The following is a 23,712-nucleotide window of genomic DNA, read 5'->3' as shown; positions in this document are numbered from 1 at the left end:
GGTTCTTCTCTTAGGGATGGGGTCGGGGAGAGGCGAGTCTACACTGCAGGCTGTTCTGAGCCATCAGGGGGCTCTGATTCACAGAGCAATGATGCTTCTGGTTGCTGGGGTGTTTGCTATGCATCCCGTAGGGTGTCCTTGCCCTCCTCACATGGCCGAAGGTGTCTCACCCCCTTGAAATGTCGTTTCCTTTGGGGAAGGGGTGGGGAATGAAAAGAAGAGGGCTGTGCATCTTTGAGAAGGTGACCCAGAACTACGCTCCTCACTTCTGGTCACGTGCACTGTTCAGAACCTCATTACAAGGTCTGTCATCCGTGGGAGGCTTGAGAATGCAGGCGCCAGGTAGAAGTCTGTTACCCTGACCTAACTGGGTGGGGTGGGTGCCTTCCCTGGTGGCTCAAGGGTAAACAATCCACCTATCAATACAGAAGACGTGAGTTCCACCCCTGGGTTAGGAAGATCCCCTGGAGAAAACTCCACTCCAGTATTGTTATCTGTGAAATACCATGGATAAAGGAGCCTGGCCAGCTAAAGCCTACTTGATAGCTTACTGTGAATGATACCAGATTGGTGATTTCTGAAGGCAAAGGTTTACCTTATGGACCAGGAACCAGTCTTGATCACTCAAGAGATTTTGTGTAGCAGTTTTATTAAAGTATGTAAAGGGACAAGGGAAGCCTCTGATACACATCAGAAGGGGGATGGAGAGTGCCCCCCTCTCTAGTCTAAGCAAGGGAATTGCATAGTTTTTAATTGGTTATTACAATAAATCAAAAGAATGTCTCAAGGTTGTAAAGACCTTTCTAGATCCAATCCCATAATATACATTTTAAGATAACAGGATTTGTCAGAAGGTTTTCAGGAAGGAGATACATGTCCTCAAGCAGGATACATTATTGTTATATAATCCTTAGTAAGGAAACATAAGGAAAATGACGTTTGTCCTTTCCTCCTCCTTGAGAACTCCAGACCCCTATTTCCTCCTTGAGAGCCCCAGACCAGTGTCTACTCCTTGGGGGCCCTGGACTTCTGATCAACCTTCCCAGGGATTGACTCTCTCAATCCCCCTTTTTCTTTTGGGAGAATTATGTTGCCAAGGGCAAGGAGCATCATTTTCATTCCATAACTACTTCCTGCTGTTGACGGGCATTGTCCCTAAATTGTTGACATAATATATTCTCCTCACCCTCATATTAAGGGTCTCTAATCCAGGGGGCCCAAGTAGTAGTTAGAGGAGTTTGTGGCACTTGTAGGAGCCTGGACAACCACTTGTAATTTAAAAGCTTTCAGACAGTTAGAAACAAACCCTGTTTAACAGTTTCAGATGTAAGGCAAAATAGGCATTAAACCAAGTTAAAACATAAGTCAAAATTAAAAGTTACATTATGTCCACAGTTAAGGTACAATATGTTATATCAGTCCTTCTTAGAATTGTTTGATGTCATCAGATCAAGAAGAGTTGAAGAAAGTCTTTTTCTTGAAGCAGAGAAACCCACCATGGGAAGCTTTCAATTGATGAGGAGATTGAAAAGTTGAAAGATGAGTCACATAGTTAATTTTAAGGCTTCAGGATCTATGACAATATCTGCACACAAACCTGTCTGTCATAGAGACAGGTCCTTCTTCTTAGGGGCAGTTCGAGCCCTGGTTAAAGCTATGGGGAGAACTTTCAACCAAATGTCTCATGTTTCCTGAGTGATCCTACACGGATGCCTCTTAATAATGTCACTAGCCTTTGTAACTTTTTCTGAAGACTGGGGTCTCCAGGAACAGTGTAGTGATATTCTATCCCTTGAGCTTTTGGCATGCCTTGACTTACAGCAGCTTTAAAGATGGAGTCATTGTCACTCTGAATTTGAGAGTTTAAGATCCCACTTACATCATGAGAAGTCAGTACAGTAAGATTTTTTCCATTAATAAGCTTAGGAGCTTTAGGCACTAGCAAAACAATAGCACCTATTATCCTTTAAGCAATGTAGCCATAGCCTTTTTTTCAGTAACAAACAAACTAAACTCTGATCCTGTGGGTAAGCTCAAAGCGGGAGCCTGCCAGAGAGCAGTCTGAAGAGTCTAAAAAGCCTCTTGAGTTTCTGGGGACCTAACCAGCTTGTCAGTTTGGACCTGCTGAGTCTCAGTTATAAGTTTATATAAAGGCCAGGCAAGTTCTGCATAACCCAGAATCCAAATGGGCCAGTACCCTGTGATTCCTAAAAACCATCTCTTGTCTTAAAGTCATAGGTAGGGGATGACTTAATATAGATTTAACTCTAGAAAGTATCCTTCGAATCAGTGACTGAAAAATATTTGGCTCCTTCAGCAATTTTAGACAATAAAGTATAAGGATTAGGCACTTATTATTTGTATATCTTGAACAAGTCAAATAGGAAAAGGAGTACGTTAAAGCTGTATATTGTCACTCTGCTTCTTTAACTTACATGCAGAGTACATCATGAGAAATGCTGGGCTGGAGGAAGCACAAGCTGGAATCAAGATTGCCGGGAGAAATATCAATAACCTCAGATATGCAGATGACACCACCCTTATGGCAGGAAGTGAAGAAGAACTAAAGAGCCTCTTCTTGAAAGTGAAAGAGGAGAGTGAAAAAGTTGGCTTAAAGCTCAACATTCAAAAAACTAAGATCATGGCATCTGGTCCCATCACTACATGGCAAACAGATGGGGAAACAGTGGAAACAGTGGCTGATTTTATTTTTCTGGGCTCCAAAATCACTGCAGATGGTGATTGCAGCCATGAAATTAAAAGTTTCTTACTTCTTGGAGGGAAAGTTATGACAAACCTAGACAGCATATTAAAAAGCGGAGACATTACTTTGCTAACAAAGGTCCGTCTAGTCAAGGCTATGGTTTTTCCAATGGTCATGTATGGATGTGAGAGTTGGACTATAAAGAAAACTGAGCACCGAAGAATTTGTGCCTTTGAACTGTGGTGTTGGAGAAGACTCTTAAGAGTCCCTTGGACTTCAAGGAGATCAGTCCTGAGTGTTTATTGCTAGAACTGATGTTGAAGCTGAAACTCCAATACTTTGGCCACCTGATGCAAACAGCTGTCTCATTTGAAAAGACCCTGATGCTGGGAAAGATTGAGGGCAGGAGGACAAGAGGACGACAGAGAATGAGATGGTTGGATGGCATCACCAACTCAATGGACATGGGTTTGGGTGGACTCTGGGAGTTTGTGGTGGACAGGAAGGCCTGGCTTGCTGTGGTTCATGGGGTCGCAAAGAGTCGCACATGACTGAGCGACTGAACTGAACCGAACAAGTCTCCATTTATCATTTGACTTTTTTTACACCTCAAATAGGAGTGTTGGATGGACTTTTACAGGGAATTATTAGTTCTTGTTCCTTTACATTTTTAATGGTTGGCTTTACCTTCCTTAACTTTGGGCTTTGGTAGGCACTGTTTTTGATGTGGAAATGCGGGAGGGTTTTTGAGCTTGATAAAGACAGGAACAGCATTTTGTGCTCAACACACAGTTTTTCCATCAGCCCACACTTTGAGATTTACACTTTGTTCAACTAATGGGAGAGAAAGAGCAAGCTCCATATTCATGAAAACAGAGGCCTGGACCTTGCTCAGTATATTCCTCCCCAGAAGGGGTGAGGGGAACTTCAGCATGATCAGAAACTTGTGAGAAAAGAGCAGAGAGTCCCAGTTGCAGCTTAAAGGATGACTGAAATAGTAGCACATGACCCGTCCTGACAGTCCCATTGCAGTAGTGGCCTGGGAGAAGAGGACCAGGGGCTTCAGTGAGCACAGAGAAATTTTCCTCAGTGTCCAAAGGAAATCGACTGATTGGCCCTTCCCAGTTATTAATACCTGGAGTCCCTCAGAGGTAATTAGGATGGGAGCTTGTGTGGGGACCCAAGGCACATTTAGTCACGATTGTCTTGAGAGTCTGACCCCTCAGGCCTACACTTCAGAGGGCAGTGTCTTTTCCAGTATGTTCCTCTGCAGACCAGACATAGAGCCGAAGGCAGCTTAGATGCCTGAGGGCAATCTCGCTTGAGATGCCTCTCCTTTCCACAGTAATAGCAAGCCCATCGCTTTGAACCTGGGTCCCTCTGGGCATTTTTCTCAGGCTATTTCAGAGCAGGTCTAACAGCCATTGTTGGGGCATCAGTCTTCTGACTGGCTCTTTTTTCCTATTTTCCTCCTCATCTTCTCTACCATAACATACTGTCTGAGTCAGCTGCAACAGTTTATCTAAAGACTGATTTGGTCCAAATGCCTGTTTTAGTAACTTATGGCAGATATCTGGAGCTGACTGAGTGAGGAATCTATCTTTTAAGACCATTTCTCCATTTGAACTTTCTGGGTCAATATCAGTAAACTTGTAGAGAGCCTCCCATAATTATCTAGAGATTTACCAGGAGTTTCCTTCTCTCCCTGTTCTATGTCAGCCAACTTAGCATATTTAAAAGTCAGTGTACAGTCGCTTGAGTCCTGCAAGAATACATGCAGCTGAGGGAGTCTGTTATGGGAACTGCTTGGCTCCGAGTAGAGAGGAGGGCTATTTTGTGTTCCCACATTCTCCTTACCTTAAGCCATTCATCTCCAAAAGTAACAGCTTCCCCCAAAACTCAAGCTCTTGAGTTAGGAGTCAGCGTCCCTCCAAGACATGTACTACATCTCGCCAAGTAAGGTCATAAGGTAAAGTTAGTGCCATAAAGCCTTCCATGTACCTTTTGGACCCTCTAAATATTCTACAGAGACTGAGGCAACCCCTCCTAGAAGGGAGTTGACTCTCAGCCTGTTCATTTGGGAGCCCCAGAGACAGGGGCAAAGTAGGAGAAGAGGAAGGAGCTGTAGGTTTCACACCCAAATCTCTACCCTTAGGAGACAAGTCTGGAATGTGTCGCAGAGAGACAAAGGGCAACACAGATGGCACTGCTACCCATTTCTCTTGTTTTCCTCTGAATCAATCTAGTTGTGAAACCATATCGTAGTTAAGAGACGCTTCAGCCAGGAGTCCCCATCTTTCAAAGGATACCATGACCATTCCGTATCACAGAAGAAGATCAGGCATGTCTTTTTAACCCCTGGGGATCAAACTTCTCCCTGCATTAAAAACAAACAAACAAAAAAAAAAAAAAAAAACAGAAAAACATTCTAAAGGAGTGGCTCTGGAACTGCTAGCTCCCATGTGTAAGAGAGAAAACAGCGGCACCCACAGCCATGCTTTTTTCCACCAGAGGCGTCCTTCCCTGCTCTAAATGGGGGTGTACACAGGCTCTCCACCAAACCCTTGGGGAACTGAAATCAATGGCATCTCAAATATGGGACTTTCTGCAGTCACCCTGATTCCTGCTTCTATGGATAAAGATGTGAATAGACCAATGATTCTGGGAAGAAGTCCTAATATTAGCATCTATTTCACAAGACCCTCCTTGCCTATTAGGTGGCATCCCAGCCCTGGAGAAAGGCACAGGGTGCTGAGGGAGTGATGAAACTTATCTCTTTGCAGAAGGACACGGGTTTCTCTATGAAACATTTGGGGTCCGGCCACAGTTCTCCTGGCAGGTGGACCCATTTGGTGCATCTGCCACGACCCCCACCCTTTTTGCCCTGGCGGGCTTCAATGCCCACGTCATCTCCAGGATCGACTACGACCTGAAGGAGGCCATGCAGAAACACCAGGTGAGTGGTGAGCAGCATCTAGTCATCCAGTTTCTCACCATCAGAACTGAAAAACGCTGCTGTACCTTTAGTGATGGTGATGAGCCCCCTGTGTCTGGGGACATTCAAGGCAAGTTAGAGACAGCCCGGCTGGCAGACCCTGGCAGAGAGTCCTGCCCTGAGGAGGGTCAGATGAAAGTGCAGGCAGGCACCGTCTGGAGGGCCAATTCCTCCACCAATATGGCTTTGGGAGGGCAGGGGGAATCTAGAGGAGGGAGCAGCAGACCGAGATCTTGACCATGAACCACTGAGAGGAGCGGGTGTGGGCAGCTAGGAGACTCAGGTCGGGTCTGGAGAGGGGAGTCGGCAGCCGTGTCGCCCCTGGGCCTCACCCTGTTCCCTCTGGATCTGCAGGATCTACAGTTCGTGTGGCGAGGGTCCAGATCCCTGTCGGCGCAGCAGGAAATCTTCACACACGTCCTGGACCAGTTTGGCTACTGCTCGTGAGCACCTGCCTCGGGCCAGTCCCGGTCCCAGCACCCTCCCTCGACCAGCTTAACCACACCCCTCATGGCCAGCCCTGAGGGCTCGCACTGAGCACCCATCTTACAGAAAGAACAGCTGAGGCCTAGACACCCAGCCAAGGCCCCGCGGTAGCAGCCATGGGGCAGCTGGAGTGGCTCAGGCAATTGAGTTGAGGCTTCCGAGTTCTGGCACCAGCCCTCCTGTGGGCTGTCTGGTGGGGGGCCCTGCATCCAGTCCCCTCTGCCCTCTGTTCCTCGAGGCCGTGGGTGGGGGCTGAGCCCTCGTGAACAGGGGAGGTGGGATGAAGCGGCAGCTGAGAGAAGAGGCAAGGGGGACTCACTGGCAGGTTCTGGGTGCCCTGTAGGATCAGAGTGAGGTGCCCAAGTGGCCAGAGGGCTCACGCGGGGGCATCTTCTGTCCATGCAGCTCTCTGCTGCCCACCACTGCCCTGTCCACCCCCTGATAGGAGACAGAGGCCCCGATGCTCTGGCCTCCCTGAGCCCTGCCTGCCTCCCAGACATTGTGCTGCTGTCCTTTTCAGGGCTGGGCCCCCTAATGCTCCTCTCTCTCTCTCAGTGAGGGATTTAGCTGGGATGGCGAAGCCATCTTCCCAGGTACACCCGTGAATGGCTTGTACCCCCAAATACAAATCCCTGTCACTGAGGACAGCATCCCAAACTTTATCAGTCTCCTGTTGAACAATGTGTTGACTCGAGCCTCCTGGTTCCGGACACCACACGTCCTCTGGCCCTGGGTGAGTTGGGGTCCCAGGCCCTGGTTCCTCAGCTCTGCGCAGGGACTGCTCTCTTCGGTCTGACCCCAGCACTTGGGTCCACCCAGGATTGTGTGTCCACCTCTAACTATTCCAGTGTCCATCCAGGCGGTGGGATTTCCCAGTCCTCCTTCCCTGCACCCCGAGTCCTCACCCAGTCTACCAGCTCCTTCCCCACCCTGGATCACCCCCAAAGTCTCCACCTCTGATGCATCCCCTCCCCCACTTAGGCCCCAGCTCCTCCCCAGCACTCCCCTTCTTTCCCCTTCTCAGTGCTGGGAGCAGAGGCCTCGACCTGAATCCTGGCTCCCTACTCAGGGGCTGTGAGACTTGGCCCCTCTGAACCTCATTTTCCTCATCTGTGAAATGTGGATGATGACAGGACCTGCTCCATTGACTGGATTTGTCTTATAATGAAAGACACCCCTGGGGGACAGTGCCCGACACCCAGTCACCATTGTGGTCACAACCAAACTGGATGGAGCACCTGCTGTGCTCCCAGAGGAGAGAGCTAGTGAGCTACGTGGGGGGCTTCAGGGTCCACCAGGGGAGAGGGGGGTGGCCGTGGGGATAAGAGAAGCACTCCCTGTGCAGGTTGGGCTCTGCACCTAGAAGGGCGGGGCATTGCTTCTGTCCCCCTGCTGCAGGGATGTGACAGGGAGTTCTTCAATGCCTCGCTGCAATTCGCCAACATGGACATTATAATGGAATACATCAATAACAACACATCAGAGTTCAGTTTCTCGATGGAGTACGCCACGCTAGGCGACTACTTCCGGGCTGTGCACTCTGACCAAGTTGCCTGGCAGGTCGGAGACCACCACGACTTCCTGCCCTATTCCTCGGGTAGGAGCCTCTGGGGGTAGGGGGGGGATTCGGTGCCAGAGAGAGGTCACCAAATCAGTGACAGGCGGTTTCCCAGGCTGCTCAGCTCCGTCAGTGGAGCTCACAGGGCCGCTGGGTCACAGACAGCCCAACCTCACCCGAATGCCTCGCGTGGATTGCCTGGGGTGGGGACAGAGGATAGGCGGGCTCAGTGTTGTCCACCGTCCCTTCCCCGGTTCCCTCCTTTCACAAGAGAGGCTTGAGTGATGTCCAGAGGCAGCCTTGGTATCCGGCGGGGCACTGGCGGGGGTAGGTAATGCCCCTTTGGGACTTCGTCATGCCATGACCTTTGTGTCCAGGGTGAGGAGAGTGGTTTCAGGGATCTCAGCTCCCATTGGCCACACCACCCAGCCCCCATGGGCAACCAGAGGGACCCACTCGAAGGCATGCCTCTCCAGACCCTGAGTTTCCTCAGAGGCACAGAGGGGCGGCCAGCACTCCAGCCCTTCCATTCTGTGTCCTGACCTCCTGGCCTCATCCCTCTACCTCTTCCTCTGAAGTCCTCCAGGGCCCTTCCCCACAGGGCATCCCAGGGACCCCGGTGCACACTGGGATTCTTGTCCTCGTCACAGTCCTTCAGCACTCGGGCCTCTCCAGGCCTGCCCCAGCCCAGCCTAACCCTGCCAGCTGCCCAGGCCTTCCAGGGATCTTGTACCATTACTGACCTGGCTGGACCAGAAACCCTGAGATCACCCCCTGGCCTAGGCTGTGTCCCTGGGGACCCAGGCAGATCCATCTCTGACCTCATCTTTCTCAGCATTTCCCAGGTGGGGCTCAGGGGCCTCCGTGGGCAGGCCCTTACACCAACTCCTGGCCTTTTGCTCCTAGACATGCATCATGCCTGGACTGGATTCTACGCTTCCCGAAGTGCGTTCAAGGCACTGGCGAGGCGAGCCAGCGCTCTGCTGTACGCTGGGGAGTCCATGTTCACACGCCACGTGCTGTTGGCTCCGCACCCACACCTGGACCCAGCCTGGGGCCTGCAGCAGCTCCAGCAGCTCCGCTGGGCGGTCTCCGAGGTAATGCAAGGCCTCCCAGAGACAGGACAGGAATGGACCCTCCTGGGCTGTGTGCTTACCCACCCCCACCCCCCCAGGCCAGCACTCCTCCCTGTCCCTGGTCACTACAGGTCCCTTTTACAGATGAGAACACTGAGGTCGCCTTGGTCACAAGACCATGCATGATGAAGATGCCTCAAGGCTAGGACCATGGCCTGCCAGGGTTCAGCTTTGGTTCAGTAAGATTTAAAGCCAGATTGTCCCAGAGCACAAAGGGCAATGTGGAGCAGCATTGGTGTCCAACAGTCCTGGCTGGATTCAAATCCCAGCTCAGGATTTCCCTCTCTGAGCTCTAATTTCCTTCTTGAAAAGTGAGAACTACAGGCTCACTCAGCACATTGATGGGACAGTTGAATGTGATCGTACTCATAAGCTGGTGGGCTCTGTGGCTGACACAAATGAAGTTGCTCATAAATCTGCATCTTACTTGTTCCCTACTGTGCAGAAGGGAAAAATGAGACCCAAGATCTCTTATAACTTGTCTCCTCTCCAGTCAGAAATGGGCCACATGGCCCATGACATTCTTAATCACTAAAGGGAATTGCTGGCAGGACCACTCATTGTGTGGGGCATGATGGAATTGACTTTAGCATCCATCAGGGTGGGTGGACACGTGGCTTCACCTCACAGGGACTCAAGTTTCCCTTCTGGGAAGAGGAGGTCATCCACCCTACATGGTGTAGTCAAGCACCAGGCCAGGTGTGGGGCTTGTCTAGAGCAGGTTAGCACTTCTGGGATGACTGGGTCACAGAGGGAAGCTGGGCAGGGTCCTTTCCAGAGGTCTGTCTTCTGTCCAGGGTCAGGGACACAGGTTATGTGTTTTCCCAAGTTCAACACTTGGACAAGATCATCAGCCTCTCTGATCTTGGTTTTCTCTTCTGTAAAATGGGAGGAACCCCCCAATTCTCCAACCGCACCTGCTGAGAGGGAAGGGGAGTCAGGGCCCAGTGGGTGTGAGGATAGCAGGTGCTGAGCAGAGGCTAGCCTGATCCCACTCTTGTCCTGCTCCTGTGGGGGCCCAGGTCCAGCACCACGACGCCATCACCGGGACTCATGTCCCAACTGTGGGTGACATGTTTGTGGAGCACCTGAGCACCGGGATGCAAGGGGTGCACACGCTGATGGCCTCCATCATCCAGGACAGGTCTCCAGCCCACTCAGGTAAGCGAGGCTCTGGGGACACAGTGGGCTATGGCGGGTGTCTGCCCCGGCCTGAAAAGAGAGCCTGAGGATCAGGGGATGGACTGGGACACCTGAACTTCAGACTCGAGTCCCGTCTAGGGGAGGCTCTCATTTCAGTGTGAGCTGGGCAGGTGCCTTCACTTCACTGAGCCGTTTCCACTCTGTGATTCAGCAAAGGCTGATATGCCAACTAGAGGCAGGAATAAATGCTAACGCAGTCTGGATGTTGCCAAGCACACTGCTCACACAATATAGTGTAGCACCTCACATCTCTGAAAAGCTGGAAGTGTCACTGTCCTCACTTCATTGCTGAGGACACACACAGAAGGCAGAGGTTATGGACCTGAGCAGGGCCACACCAGAAGGATTAGGGCCAGGAGTCCTGTGCTGCCCAGCTCTGCAGACAGGTGCACATGTTCTTTTGACTTCGCTGGTTTCACAGGTAGAGGATGAGTGGTCACCCCGTTTGCCTGGAGCTGATGGGCTTCACCCCTGCAAATCCTGGGCCATCAGAGATAGGTGTTCTCCGTGCAGGATCATGTGGCCCACCCACCTTCCCAGGGCCCATACTCACCCTCTGTCACTGTGCCCTCCCCTCCCCGCTCCGCCCTCCCCTCCCCTCCCCAGCTCTGACCTCCGATCTGCGTCTGTGTACAGTCCCATCCTACCTTCAGACTCTGGAAGGGCCCTGGAGTCAGGGGTGCAACAGACTGGAATCCTGTTCACAGGGACTGGGGTCGGGAGGGAATGAGGGTCATAGAAAGAGAGGTAGAACTGGGTCCTTCAAGTATCTGATGAGGTCAGCCATTCCCATGAGCTCATGGGGGCAGCTCCCCAAGCAAGGGGCTGGTGGAGAGCCCCGGAAGGCATCCAGCCATGAGAACTGCCTGGGCAGAAGCCAGAGACTGGACAGTGTGTGCCGTGTCCAGGGATCTGGGAGTCATCGGACGTGGTCATAGCCTGGGGCACGTGAGGTGGGGAAGGAGCAGAAAGAGAATCCAGGCTCATACCAAAGAGGCCTCCAGGGCTGACCTTGGTGATTGATCTTGACCCTTCAAGCCCCAGAGAATTCTGTCTGTACATTGCCAAGCGCTCAAGTTTTGGAGGCAGGCCTTAGGACATGGGTCACCTTGGACCCCTAACCCTTCACTCTGGACCTCAGTCTTCTCACCATTAAAGTGGGCTAACAAGGAGAGATGAGTGAGGAGCTCAAGGACCCTCATCTCTAGGGGCATGCTCCCCCACCCCACCTGGGAATCAGGACCTGACTTGAACAGATGAGGAAGGGGTTGGATGTCAGAGCCCATGTGTCTGCCTGTCCTTCTCCCTGGACTCTGCAGGGCTGCTCTCACCTGCCTCAGTTTCCTTTGTTCTGAGGGGCACCAGGGGTGAGGGGTGGGTCAGGTCCAGCAGTAGAGCCTGTTCTCTGTCTGCAGGCCCAGAGCCTGGGGGACGCTTTGCGGTGGTCTACAACCCGCTGGCCTGGACAATCACCACCATCATCACCCTGACTGTGGACTTCCCCAGTGTCAGCGTCACAGATGAGTCAGGCCGCCCCGTGCCTGCACAGGTAAGGGGGACATCCCATCTATGGTGCATGCCCTGTTGCTGCCCCTGCTCTGGGCTGAGCCCCCAGAAGTGGGGATCTAAAGGGATCATGTGACAGGTGCCCTCACTGTGAGGACAGTGTCATAGGGGTGAGTCACCATCAGGGTCAGTGGATCCACCCAGAGGTCTGACCCTGGGCTTTGCGTTTCCGAGTTGACCAGAATCAGCCTGTGATATAGAGCCACAAGAGACATGGGTTCGATACCTGGTCAGCAATATGCACCACTTGAGCACATGGTAACCCACTCCAGTATTCTCGACTGGAGAAGCCCATGGGCATAGAGCCTGGTGGGCTATAGTCGATGGAGTCACAAAGAGTCAGACAGCATTGAGGTGACTTGGTGTATATGTATATATAACCCTGTGTAAATTTCTATGTCTCATGGGGAAGCCAGCAATAGTCTTCGTTGTGCATCTTTATGGAGGTGCTGTCTTAGAGGCAGGCCCCAGCTATGACACCCACATCCTGTGTGGTCCCTCCTCATCTCCTTCCCAGACCTGGAGCTAGACTTGATTATGGAGGTGACCCTACTGTTACCAAGCCAGCACTTCCTTGGGGAGATGGACTGAGTAATGCCATCAGTCAGCCATTCAGCAAACACCCCTGAAAGCCTGGCCTGGGCTTGGTCCCAGATGAGTGCTCCTCCCTGGACTCGGGAGCCATCCTGGGATTCAGGGAGCAGACACAGGAATGGACAGTTAAGGTGTGGGGTGATGACCAGGCAGCCAGGGCAGTGATCCTTAGCTGAGACAGAGGAGGAAGACTCCTCTATGTCAGGGTCAGGGCAGGGAAGGGTGTTGGGTAGAGTAGACCCAACATGGAACATCCCCCTTCCCCACCCAAAGGCACCACCCACTGAGCTGAAACACTCTTAAATACTACTGAACACCTAGGATGTGTCAGGCATTACTCTAGGCACTGGAGAAACTTTAATAACCAAGTAGACAAAAGTCCCTGCACTTAGGGGGCCCCTATTCCAGTGGGGGATCCAGAGAAGAACAAAATAAGAAAGTGTAGGAGTGACAGATGACAATTGTGATGGAGAAAAACATCAGGACAGGTTAGGGGTGTGGAGTGGAGACTGGTATCTGCTTTAGTCCAGAAAAGGCCAGGCTGGAGGCTGTGAGCAGCCACATGGGTTTGCTCATGGCCCCCCAAATCCTCCCACAAGACCCAGAAGTGGCACTTGCTCCCTAGAGTGTGGAGGACCCCCTGCATGGACCCAGTGTCCTCACCCAACTCCCTTCCCTGAATCAGATGACATGCAGATGGAGACAGGCCTGCAGGGTGACCTGGAAACCTCCCTCCTCGGGGAAATCAGAGGATTAAGAGACAAGGGAGCCCCCTTCAAAGAGGTTGAGGGAACACTGTGAGGAACAGCTCAGAGGCAGGAACAGGAGGGAGTTTGGGAGGAGGGCAGGTGGCTTGCAGCCCTGCAGGAGAAGGAGGAAGGGGGGAGAAGAGGCTGGACCCAGTTGAGCAGGGAAGATGCAAGAGGGGAACCCAACACAGCCCAGTGTTGGATGACCCAGCTGTCTCCATGGAGAGCAAACACTCCATCCGCCAGATGTGTAAGCCCAGGGTTTCCAAGGAGACTGAGGCATCTTCCATCCCTGACATCCATCATTCATCCTGTTCTTCGGGTCTTGCAGGTCCAGCGCTCGAAGGAGTTGCCCTCTGCCTATGACCTGCACGTGCTGACCACGATCCCAGGACTCAGTTACCGGCACTACAGCATCCGGCCCAGAAGAAGTTCCCAGGAGGACACTGGGGAGCCTGAGCCCTTTGTGGCCAAAACCACGCAGTTTGGAGGCAGACTCAGGAGACATGGCGGGCAGGTGGGCCAGAGCCTGGTAGCTGTGGTGAATGACTGCTACATCATCTTCCTGGACCTGGACACCAACCTGATGCACAGCATCTGGGAGAGGTGAGGTGCGGTCGTTGCTGCCTCTGAGGCCAGAAGGACCCTGGACCTGGGCAGGTAATGCCCTACCTGGATCTCCATTTCCTCAGCTGAGGGGCAAGGGTGTGATGGTGGTTAAGCTCCCTGCAGTGCATCGAGCTCTATTTCTAGGTGTGTGAGTCTAGGCCTAGTCACAGAAGCAGCCAGGACCTACAGGATCCAGCAGAGGTGATCAGGGGGAGAGTGTGGGGAGCAGCAGAAATGGAGTGCAGTCCCAGAACATTCTGAGTCTCCCTGGTCAGGCTGGGAAAGGTGCAGTGAGCACTGTGGGCTCAGGCTCCATCATTGCTCAGGCCCCATGCATCTTTCACCTGCATGAAGCCCTGGTGACTTGAACCTCCTTGCTGTCTCTTCGGATTGGCCTACATGGATGAATCATGCAATGAAATTATACCATATGGGTCCTTGGCAGGATGCCTTCTTTCACTTCTCATCAGGTTTCCAACTTTCATGCATGTGGCAGGGTGAATGAGACCCCTCATTCTTCTTGCAGACTCAATAATATTCTGTTGTACAGATACACTACTTTCGTTCTGTAGAAGTGGTCTCCATTCATCCCTGGTTCCAAGCTGGTGTCTCCATAGAGGATCTGTGAACCTGGTTCCAGCATGAGGATGACATGTTTTCTGTGATGATGACACTGTTTTCTCTCTCCTCTCTGTGCAGGCAGAGTAACCGAAAGGTATACATGACGCAGCAGTTCATGGAGTATCACGCAAACAGTGACGTCTGGAAACTCCCCGTTTCAGACAATTATGTGTTTACACCCAGTGGTAAAGCAAAGCCTGCGTGGGAGGCTGTGAGGATGGAGATCGTGGCAGGGCCGCTGGTGACTGAGATCCGGCAGGACTTCTACAGGTGAGGGCGGCCCCCTGGCTGTGCTCAGCATGTGGAGGTGCTCACAGGCAGGTGACTGAGGCAATGGGGGCCCGTCCTTGCTGCAGACACCCAGCTCCTGGACCTGGGCTTGGCGCACGGTCCTTCCTCCCTGGAAGCCCCATGACGTCATGAGCTGCTCCAGTCTCTGCAGGCCTGCTCTCTGGCCTGCACTGTGTCACCCTGGGGGCACCTGAGTCCAGAGGTGGGACAGGAGCCCACGGTGACAGTGACCAACCCACGAGAGCAGTTCTTGTGTTTCCATCAGCAGGACAGACAGAGCCCCCAGGCGTGGCTGGGTATCCAGAGTCTTCAGAGGACAGGGTCCCTCCTGTTCTCTATTCCAAGCAGGCTCCCCGGCTTCCTGGCTGCAGGAAGGATGGAGGGAGGGAAACGGAAGGAGATAAAGGAAAGAATAAGGGAGGGACATCAAGAAGGCTCCCTGGGCTTGACCTACCTGTCTTGCTTCTCCTCCAGGGAGCTGAACGACAGTGAGGCCACATTTGCCATCTACTCCCGGCTGGCCCACAGGCCCCAGGGATCTGATGGGGAGCTGCTCTGCCATCGCATAGAGCAGGAGTACTGGGTGGGCCCCTTGGAGCTGAGCCGAGAGGCCATCCTGAGGACTAGCACCAACCTGAACACGGGACAGGTCCTCTACTCGGACAACAATGGCTACCAGATGCAGCGCCGGCCCTACAGAAAATACAAGAACAACACCAACGCTCGGGTACACCCTGAGCTGTCCTGGGGTTTGGCTGCTGTAGACCCAATCTTGATGGCCATTTTCCAGAAAGCAGGAGAGTCTCCTTAGGTTCAGAGCATCTCCAGAGTCCTACTGCCCTGAGTCTGCCCCTAGGGCCTGTGGCCATGTGCATTCAGACCAGGCCTCAGAGCTCTGGGGTCACCATGTGTGAGGCGTGTCCCTGAGGTCTCCTGTGTGCACCGTGGGTCCTCCTTGGTCAGATGAATGACTGACTGGGGATTGCTTGAGTATTAAGCGTGTGGTGCCTGTCTAGCCCTGAACGGGGTATGACTCTCCCTGACTGCTCAGAGCTGAGCCATAGCCTGTCTTCCAGGGAGAGCTGAGCAGCAGCTGAACTCCAAGATCAGTCAGCTCCCAGGGCCTCTCCCTCCATCAGCGTGACCTCGGGCGAGTCCCTGGGTGTCCCTGGTGCTCCCCTGGGAAGACAGTGACCTCCCCCAGAACTGTGCTGAGGCCTGGGATGATCCAGGGGCAGGGCCATGCTGGGCACCTCCTGAGCCTTCCTATAGATAGTTGTCTCTCCTTCCAGAGGAACCCGGAGAAGGAGTGTGGTTCCTCCCTGCTCTGACTTCCTTGAGCTTCTGTCCCTTCATCTCCAACTGGTCTTCATACACTGTGCCCTGGGCTCCAGCGGTCCAGGACCATCAGCCCAGGACATCTTCCTCCAAAATAGGAAAGGGCAGGGCTGTGTGAGTGCTTTCCAGCCCAGACACCAGCCCCTTTCTATTTGGGAACCCCTGGCTTGGGGCCATCTCAGGCTGGACGGGCACAAATGCCTCATTCTCTCCCTGCACCAGGGGGACCTTGGGGGCACATTTTACAGGTGGGGAAACAGGCTCAGGCAGGCTGGGTCCCCCAGGCCATAAGGTCAGGAAGCAGTGGAGCTGGCTCTGAATCCCAGTGTGTCCATCTCAGAACTCAGAGCCCCTCCCCCTGTCTACCATGCCACCCTGGGCTGCTGCTGCGCCCATGCAGGGGGCTGCCTGGGGCCAGAGGGAGACCCCAGGCCTGCTGGCTGACCTGGCCCACTGCCCCCTCCACCAGGCTGCCAATGTTTCTGTCCACAGAATTACTACCCCATGGTGCAGTCAGCCTTCATCCAGGACAGACGAAGCAGGCTGGTGCTGCTGTCTGAGCAGGCACACGGTGTCTCCAGCCAAGGGAATGGGCAGGTGGAGGTAAGAGGAGGCCCCTCTGGTCACTCTGGGGGACCCCAGGGCCCAGGCAGGCCCGGTCAGACAGTTGTCCTTTGCAGGTCATGCTCCACCGGCGGCTGGTGAACAATGATCCAGCAAACATCATTGCTGACCTCACACTGAACGACACCTCAGTCGTCCACCCGGTGCTCTGGCTTCTGCTGGGACCCAGGAACCTCACCAGTGGCCTGCGCCAGAGGAGTGGGCTGGCACTGCAGCACCGGCCCATCGTGATGCTCAGAGAGATGAGTGGTAAACATGCTCCTGTCATCACTGCCTGAGGGAACCTACCTGTCCAGGGATGGGGCTGAGCTTGTACTGATAGCTAATGGTGAATGGTGTTGATTTGTGATCTCTGAAGAAGAAGATTTAGCTTTGGCATCAGGTCCCAGGATTGATCACTCAGACCTTTTGTGTGGCAGAAGCCTCATTACACTGGAAAATGACAAAGTAGCCTCTGACATAGACATCAGAAGGGGCAGGGAGAGAGCCCCACTCAGTAGTCATATCAAGGCCTTATATACTTTTACCAGACCCACTCCCACAACAGACATCTTAAATTAACAAGATTAGAACTAACAATAGAGAGGTCTTACCAGACCCACTGCCACAAGTAAGTCTTAAGATTAGTCAGGAGGTACCTCTTAAGAAGGAGAAACATGTCCTGGAGCAGGATACTTTTTTATTATATAATCATTAGAACAGAGTTTAAAAAAAACATACTCTTGAGCAAGATGAGTTGTTTTGTTGTGTAATCATTAGCTCTGGGCTTAAAGAAAGTTAATCTTAAAGATTGTTGTCATAACACCTCAGAGTTTAAGTAACAACATCTTTGTGTCTAAGACGAAGAAATGTAGAAAAAAAAAGTTTGTCCATTTCTTCTTCTGAGGGCCCTGGACTGCTTATCAATCTACCTAAGGATTAACTCTCTCAGTACCTGCCAGGATCTGGGCTACTTTGGGGTAGGAAGGGACCAGAGTCCTCATCCAAACCCCTCATTTTAAATGTGGGCAACCTGAGGTGCACAGAGGTTCAGTGACTCGTTCAAGGTCATACAGCTATTAGATTCACAGCTGGGACTTACAGCCATTCCCTTCTTATCTCTTTTCCCTCAATCTCCTGTATTTCCTTCTCTGAGGACACTTTCTACTTCTTCCTACGATATATGTCACCATTCAGGTCTGCAGGCTCAGCATTTAAGACTGGCTTTATCTGAATTAAGTGTGTTGTCACCAAGTGAGGGTGATTGTCTTCTATGTCCTGATCTGCGAGTTTTATGAGTTGCCTCTCCTGAGACTTGTATAAGTTTCCTTCACTACAGTTGGGCATCATAGCTAAATAGTTGAACATGAAATACTTTAAACAATGAGTGCATGAAAGGATTTGAAGATGCTACTATAGAGAATCTTTAAAATTTTATAGACATAAACACAAAGTCTGTATTTGTCCATTCTCTGTCTCTACAGGCATACCTCTACATGGATGCTTTTGTTTTCTTTTTTTTTTTTTTTTTTTTTTGAGCATTGACGATACTGCATTGTTTCCAAATTGAAGGTTTGCTGAATCTTGCAGCAGCATGCTTGTCTGCACTGCTCTTTCAACAGCATTTGCTCAGTTCACATCAATGTATCACATTTTGCTATTTCTCACAGTATTCAAATATTTTTCATTATTACTATAATTACTATAGGATTAGTGATCTTTGTCATTGTTCTTGCAGAAAGATTGCTAATCACTGAAGTCTCACCTGAGGTAACCTTTTTAACAAGAAAGCTTTTAAAATCTAATGTATATATAAACTGTTTTCCTTAGACATAATGCTATTGCACACAATAGATTATAGTAAAGTGTAAGCATAAATTTTATATGCACTATGAAACCAAGACACTCAAGTCTGGCTTTATTACAATATTTGACTTATTTCAATGGTTGCAGTCAAACCCACATTAATTCCAAATTTTGCCTGTAATCCTTAAGCTGTTTTCTATTTCTCATCTCTTGCAGAAGTTTTGATGAGGGCATGATTTTAGGTTTTCCCAGTTTGAGATTTAGGCTAGAACTTCACAAGGCATTAGCAATAAGGTGGGTGGTAGCTGACTCATTCACTGAGCATTTATTGAGTGCCTGCCATATGCTGCAGACTGTACCTGCATTAGACCCAGCTCTTGTCCTGAAGGATTTCTCAGGGGCTCAAAGTGGGGACAAGTCATGGGGATTCAACTTCAGGGTGAAGAGGGATTAGAGGTCATGAGAGACCTGATGTCTGTATGTTTGGTGGAGTTTGCAACCCCAGACAAGGTCGGTGTACAGTGATCAAATTCAAGAGATAACAGTTGACCTCTTGTTTGTAAGAGAAGAAACTGAAGGGGCAGGTACTTGGGCTGGGCGTGGGGAAAGCAGTGGAATGGAAGGACGAGCTGGACAAGAAGCTGGGGCAGGAGGGAGACAGTGCAGCTCTGGGCCTCTCGGGAGTAGATGCTCATGTCCATCTCTTCCGGAACGGTCAGGAGCTGCCTTCCCAGCCACGCCTATGTCCAGGGGCAGACTCCGAGGACAGGGGCGGGCGGGTCTGGCAGCTGGGCTGGGCCTGCTCCTTTGTCAGTCAGCAGTTCCTTCCTGGCAGCAGAGAGGGTGTTGCCGCGGAGAGAAACTCCACGGCTGTGGTCAGCGCCACCCACGGTCCCGTCCACGGCTGGGGTCAGCTCCGCCCACGGTCCTGTACACGGCTGTGGTCAGCTCGTCCCAGGTTCGGCCCTGGGCTCTTCCACCTGCACACGGAGAAACCAAAGGTCTGAGACGGAGCCAGAGGAGCCTTTATTCCCGGGCAGACGCACCTCAGGGAAGGGGAGCGTGTATTGCTTCCTCGGGTGCTGGGCCCCTCATGCGCTGTCCCTCCCTCCTTCTGTCACCTGAGCTCCGCTGTCTGCAGACCCTCTTTCTGCTCTTGTCTGGGACGTGGCTGTGAACAGCTCTGGGACCAAAGGAACTGAGAGGCCTGTGCCACCGGCAGAGATCCCAGGAAAGGCTCTGATTGGCCCCGATCAAATCACGTGACCCAAGCCTGACCAATCACTGATGCCTGGGAGTTGCGAGGCGATGGCGGCTCCAGCTGGAGCCCAGAGCATCTCCTGGAAGAGGAGGGCTGAGTCCGTCTGGGCAGAGGCAGCGATAGATGTCAGCACGGGAGCTGGCGTCTGAGACCTTGTTCAGAGCAGGTCTCTGTGTGAACTCCCTGCAAGTTCTGGAAGAAATGGCGTCTTCTCTCTGGTCCCACCTCCCGGTCTGCAGTTTGAACCGGCTGGACTAGAGATTCAAGGCAGGCTGGGGCTTTTGCATGAACAGGTGCTTCAGGCTGCCTGCCCTGTGGACCACAGGTGGGAGGAAGTGAGATCAGATGAAGCGGGGGACTTAGTGTGGCGAGCTGTGTCAGGAGGAGAGTTTGGCCCAAAGCCTCTCCTTGTTGTCCACCTGCCTTGCAGAGATTGCCCAGCGTGGTTCAGGCCCCAGGAAGCAAGAGGCTGTGACGCTGCCCCCAAGCGTCCACCTGCAGATCCTCAGCATCCCCGGCTGGAAGTACGGCTCAAACCACACAGAGCACCTGCGGACTCTCCGGAAAGGTGCGGCGGGTGTTCAGGTATCCAGGTTCACTCCTGCCACCACATGCCAGCCGGGTCCCGCAGCCCATCACTGGACAGAGGCTCAGAGTCATCCAGGCTCTTTCAGTTCCTGCTTCTTCCAGGGTCTTCTCCTGGAGCCTCAGACACCGGTGTCCCACCTGTATTTTGGGCTCAGGCATAACTTTGATGAGGTTCCGTTCATGCCTTGAAAAATGATTCTAATGTCAGGCACTGTGGATTGAACCACGGATGATGCAGGAAACATCCCTGGGCTCGGTGGGCCCCTGTCTACAGAGGGAAGCAGGCAATTCATCAGAGAGTAATGACAGTGATCTGAGGAAAGTCCCAGCTAGGCATCACTGAGGGCTTCCTGGTGGAGGCAACACCTTCCAGAAACAAATAGGTCCTGTACCCCTTACCTGCCCCTTTAGACTCTGAGCAGTTCCAGGGCAGGGCTGTCTGTGCCCCAGCCACTGCTGTGTCCCCAAAGCCACACTCAGGGCCTAGGACGTTCCATATAAGTGTCAGCCCAATTAAGAAGGAGGAATAGAAAGAAGTCAAGGCCTGATGTTACCTTTGTGCCTGATAAACTGGATCTTTGAAAGACTGGCTCAAGCTTGAAGCCACTTGGCTTCCTGATCCTGACCTCCAGCATCCCTGCTCCACTGCCCACTTGATACATATGATGGGGTGGACGGGGTTCCCAACAGCAGCAGAGTCATTTGGCTCCCACTTGTGTGTGTGTGTGTGTGTGTGTGTGTGTGGCCAAGACACTGAGAAAGTACCTCCTGGAGGCAGTTTGTACTGAATGAAGTAAAGGACACATAGGCTGGGCCAAGCAAGACCCTGTTCCCAGGAAGGTGACTAAGAGGCCGAACAAGGGGAGCACTGGGGATGCAAAGAGGGCCGCCTGCCTCCCCAGAAACATACAACCCCATTGTCATCATCACCTGCATCACCATTGTCATCATCTCTAGCTACATTTTCCAGTGCCAGAAATCCTTCCTTGATTCTAGAGCTCCAGTCCCTAACCCCATCACTTGAATGGAGACAAGAGACTTTGCAGACTTCTTATGCAAAGTAACAAGGAGCCCACAGCATCACTGTCTTCACACAGCACAGTTCATTTCGACCCCTTGCTCTGTGGGATCAGCAGGGTGGCTCTTCTCATTTGGTCTCCAAAGACCAGCAGATAGAGGCTATATTACAACACATTTCCTAGGTCTCGTGGCAGAAATAAGCTTCTGTGAGACGTGACACATCACCTTTGCAATGGTGCCTCATCTTCAGGGATATGAGGCCACACCCCCCATTCACAGGTGCCAGGGCAGAGAGAAAGTTCCAGAGAACAGGAAGCCAGAAGGACAGACCCAATGAGGAGCTCACCAGTGAACAAGAATGAAGACTTTCAGACGACTGCAACGGCCCTGGTGTGGGTGGTGGGAGGCGTCACTTTGGCTGCACCTGGGTTGGAATCTTCCCCCCTCCTTCTTTATGCACACTGTCTGTGTCTCTCGGCAAGTGCTCGCCCCTCTCTGAGCCTGGTTTGGCTCATCTGCAAACTGGGGCTGTGTTAGCTGCCTCCAAGGGAGATTGAAGTTGTGAAGTGGAGGTGAGAGTGTAAAGGGCCAGGCAGAGACTGTTGTCCTCACGGCCACCTTCCTTCCGTCCCTAAGACCGAAACCGTGAGGCCAAGGCAGACCTGCGCCGGGTCCTGCTGCGGCTCCAGCACCTGTATGAGGTGGGCCAGGACCCCGTGCTGTCTCAGCCTGTGACGGTGAGCCTGCAGGTAAGCCGCCCTCCCGTGGCCTGCTCCGACATCACAGAGTCAGGCCCCCAGGAGGACGCACCGTCGGAGAGACAAACCCTGGTGCCTGGGTGTTTCCTGGGGCGGCCCCACCTGCCTGCCACCTGCTGGGCGTGCTGATCCAGCGAGCACTGGGGGGCCAACTGCCCCCGGCCTCAGGTCCTCATCTGTAAAATGGGGCTGCCCCTCCTCCCGCAGGGACTTGCCCTGCAATGAATGTGGGGGATGCTGGGCCCTGGGCCCTGGTGCGGCCGCCCTGATGCATTGGGGTCTCTGCTCAGGTCTGGGGTCCGGGTGCTCACCCCTCCCTTGCTCTGTCCTGCAGTCTGTGCTGCGGGGACTGGGCTCCGTGGTGTCCGTGGAGGAGCGCTCGCTCACAGGGACCTGGAACGTGAGTGAGATGCATCGCTGGACCTGGAGCACGCGGGACCCTCCCCGCCACAGAGGTTCGATGCCCTGGTCCTGGCCCCGCCCCAGGTCCCCAGCCTCACTCCCAGCCAGACCCCAGCTCTGCCCCTGAGGCCTGTGTGACCTGGAGCTGGCCGCCCTCCTTCTCTGGGTCTCAGCCTTCCTGAATCAGCCACAGAAGGTTATAGACTCTAAGCTTCAGGTCAGTCTCCACGTGCCAGAGCTCCACACAGGTTGTGTGTGTGCGTGGGTGCACTTGTGTGTCCAAGACTACAACCCTCTGAGTCCTTGAGTGAGCCCCAAACTTTAGGTGCACCCCCAGGTGTTCTGACAGTTTCCCTGCTGTGCATTACACTGCACACACACAGACTGCTTCTTGCCTGGAAATCTTTGCCTCTGCTATTCCTTCTGCCTGGAAAGCACTTGTCCCCTTTCTGGGCCTCCCCTGACTCTCCCCCAGGTCAGGGCTGAGTCAGGAGCCTCCCTTGCTCTCCCCTCTCCCTCAGTGAGCTCTGTCCCATTTATCTCCTGTTTTGGCTCCTGCACACAGCATAGTCTGGCTGCATAAGGAGGCACTTAGTCAATGCATGATAGACAGATGGATGAAGGGATGGTTTGATAGAAAAAAAAAAAAGATGGAAGGAAGGAAGAAAAGTAGATGGATGATGGAGAGCTCAATGGTTGAGTGACAGATGGATGGAAAGAGGGAGGAAGGAAGGAAGGAAGGAAGGAAGGAAGGAAGGAAAGAGGATGAGTGAATGATGAATGAAAGGAAGGAAAGTGGACGGAACATGGACTGTTGTGCGGCTGGAGGTTGAACAGATGGATCGGAGGATGCAGGATGGAGGGCAGTATGAAAGGATGGAAGAGTGTGTGGTGGATGATTGGATGTTTGTATGGATGGATGGATAGAGGGATGGATGCAGGAGCAAGTTTCACCCCAAGGAGGAAGCCTAAAGCCCAGGGTGTGTCTGAAGACAGCCCACTGAGATCAAGGGCAGGGCCCCCTCATGGCCTCAGTGAGAGGACTCTTAGGCACATATATGGGGCCACAACCCACGGAGAAACAAGACCAAGCAGGCCGAAGCCCCCTGCACACGCCTTGACTGTGCTGGGCCCTCAGGGGAGGCCGGAAATGAAAGAGGCCGCTCAGCAGTGCAGTCCTGTCAAGAGGGGGCAGCTGAGGGCTGTGATCACAGTGGGAGCCACAGACGCAGCAGGCGCCGTGTTGCCAGGGGGAAGCTGGGAGGAGGGGGCCTCGGGAAGCAGGTGGTCCAGGGGCCGTGCCGGACAGACCCTCTCTGCTCCCAGGCAGCTCCAGTCAGCCCCCGCCCCCTCCAGGAGGCCCCGAGGTCACCATCTACCCGAAGGAGATCCGCACGTTCTTCATTCACTTTCAAGAGCAGTGA

At 52.8% G+C, this 23,712-nt stretch overlaps 1 pseudogene; it reads left to right on the top strand.

Moving 5' to 3' along the window:
* LOC122696143 overlaps window positions 1-23,712 on the top strand; it is a 39,436-nt pseudogene extending 15,724 nt beyond the window's left edge.

The sequence above is a fragment of the Cervus elaphus genome, chromosome 6 (genome assembly GCF_910594005.1).
Source record: "Cervus elaphus chromosome 6, mCerEla1.1, whole genome shotgun sequence".
Lineage (NCBI taxonomy): Eukaryota > Metazoa > Chordata > Mammalia > Artiodactyla > Cervidae > Cervus > Cervus elaphus.
Note: the sequence above shows the minus strand (reverse complement) of the source record. Positions and strands in the feature narration are given on the sequence as shown.